The following is a 2,768-nucleotide window of genomic DNA, read 5'->3' as shown; positions in this document are numbered from 1 at the left end:
GGGTTCATGCATGACAATGTATATTTGAATTGGTACATACAAATTAATATATGCCAATTGTAGTGAAAATGCTCCTAGGGAAAGATGTTTTAGGAAAATTTGCATCATAATGAACTTTTATTTTTGCTAACATAGTAGATAAAACTAGAACATAAAGAATCCACTTTATGGATTTCAGAGGTCCAATTTTAGTCCTGCAGAGAGGAATGGTGAAGGGCTTGGAGTAAGTTAAATATGCTCCATTCTACTTGACCTAATCCTAACCTATTGATTATTATATCATAGCCTTGACAAATAAGATAATGTTACAGTGTAGAAGAACTGACGCATAAATGTATAAAGAAACTCTCTTTGAGCTAAGATATTGTCACCATGTAATATACATACATATATATATATATATATTTTTTTTTTTTTAACCTGAATTCCAGGTAGGCCTAAACATATTGAATCCTCTAATCTTCATTTTTCTCTCCCAACCACCCTGTAAAGAAATATTGATTTTGCATAAGAAAATAAAGATTTTCAGATAAATTATTTGCCCAAAGTAATCATTTGTATATAACATAAAAGAAAATATAGCAGAGATTATATTTATATACTGGAGAAGGAAATGGCAACCCACTCCAGTATACTTGCCTGGAAAATCCCATGGATGGAGAAGCCTAGAAGGCTCCAGTGTTATGTACATTTTTGGAATTTATGGCTTTACATTTTTATCACAATTCTCATAAAATTGAATAATATAATTTTATATGTATTAAGTGATATGATTAACTGATATCAAATATAATTTATAAATAAATGTGATTGTAATTACATAAATGACTAGTAGACAACTTTAATATGTATCATATAAGTTTATATATGTATAAATTTATATATGAATCACAGTTTTAATTTTTATTTCATTTCTAATGTACTTCTATGCATACATTTCTGTATCTTGATCTATGTACCTCTAGGTATCCACGCCTATATGTGTATCTATATGTTTATATGGGGCTTCCCAGGAGGCCCTAGTGGTAAAGAATCTGCCTGCCAAGGCAGGAGACATAAGAGACACAGGTTCAATCCCTGGGTCAGGAAGAATCCCTGGAGAGGGCATGGCAATCCACTTCTGTATTCTTGTCTGGAGAATCCCATGGACAGAGGATAGTTTTCTACCTCTGTATTTATGTCTAGGTATACCATCTATACCATTCTTGTTTTGCAGCTTTAGCACTGCTGAGATTTTGGACTGATAAGGGGTGTTATGAGATGTTTAGGAACATTACTGACCTTGGACCATTATATTCAAGTACCACTCACCTCCCAGTTGCAACAAAAAATATGTCTTTCAGATGTTGACAGTCGTTATTTGCTTAGTAAAATAACTCCTATTTGAGAACTAATGAATATCTCAGACTCTGTCTCTATCTTTATTTATGCATATTATTATATGTAGGATATGGGATTTAAAAAAAATATCCTGTTTTGGGAAGTTAGGATGTATTTTATTTATACAAGCTTCACAAATGAAAAATCTGCCAGGTGATAATACATGAAATTTGCTTACTATGCTTGATGTTTCCACCCAGAATACATATCCTGATAAAGCTGCATGAAAACACAAAATCTAACTGTGCCCAATGAATTCATCCTCATGGGAATCACGGACCGCCCTGAGCTGCAGGCTCCATAGTTTGGGCTCTTCCTCATCATCTATGTGACCTCCACGGTGGGCAACTTGGGCATGGTCATCCTCACTAAGGTGGACTCCAGGCTGCAGACACCCATGTACTTCTTTCTCAGACACCTGGCTCTTACTGATCTTGGCTATTCAACAGCTGTAGGACCCAAAATGTTGGCAAATTTTATAGTGAGTCAAAATTCAATCTCCTATTACATGTGTGCCACACAGCTGGCTTTCTTCAACATGTTCATTATAAGCGAATTTTTTATTCTGGCGGCAATGTCCTATGACCGCTACGTGGCCATCTGTCAACCCCTGCTTTACACAGTCATCATGTCACAAAGGGTGTGTCAGATACTGGTGGCAATCCCTTACCTCTATAGCACATTCGTGTCTCTTATAATCACTGTAAAGATTTTTACTTTATCCTTCTGTGGCTACAATGTAATCAAACATTTCTACTGTGACTGTCTCCCCTTGATATCTTTGCTCTGTTCAACTACGCAAGAAATTGAACTGATCATTCTGATCTTCGCAGGCGTTCATGTGATCCTCTCCCTTCCAATAATTCTTATGTCTTATCTGCTCGTCCTTGTAGCCATTCTCAGGATGAACTCTGCTGAAGGCAGGCACAAGGCTTTTTCTACCTGTGGGTCCCACCAGTGGTCACAGTGTTCTTTGGGGCTTTGATATTTATGTATGCACAACCGGAGTCCAGACACTCCTTTGACACTGATAAAATGGCATCTATATTTTACACCCTTGTTATCCCCATGTTAAATCCCTTGATCTACAGTTTGAAGAACAAAGATGTAAAATATGCACTACAAAACGTGTGGAATAAGCTTTATAACATTTCCTCTTAAAGCCTACGTACAATACGATTCCTATCATTTAGATTCTGGTCAACATTTAGATTCTGGTCTTCAAACATTTCTCTATGTGTCTTTAAATGGAATAGTGAACACAAATAAGTTCAATGTACTTTTAGAGATTGCCTTTCATGTGCCAGTAACACTTTTGTGTGCTGTACCTACACTAGCACACAAAATAAGGAAAATAGCTGCCTTTTTTTGAGTAAGAGAGATTAATC

At 35.9% G+C, this 2,768-nt stretch overlaps 1 pseudogene; it reads left to right on the top strand.

The window, feature by feature from the left end:
* The first annotated feature begins 1,603 nt into the window (after positions 1-1,603).
* LOC120877035 lies at positions 1,604-2,541 on the top strand (annotated as a pseudogene).
* The last annotated feature ends 227 nt before the right edge of the window (positions 2,542-2,768 follow it).

The sequence above is a fragment of the Oryx dammah genome, unplaced genomic scaffold (genome assembly GCF_014754425.2).
Source record: "Oryx dammah isolate SB20612 unplaced genomic scaffold, SCBI_Odam_1.1 HiC_scaffold_17, whole genome shotgun sequence".
NCBI lineage: Eukaryota > Metazoa > Chordata > Mammalia > Artiodactyla > Bovidae > Oryx > Oryx dammah.
The sequence above is the reverse complement of the archived record's forward strand: the minus strand, read 5'-3'. Positions and strand labels throughout refer to the sequence as shown.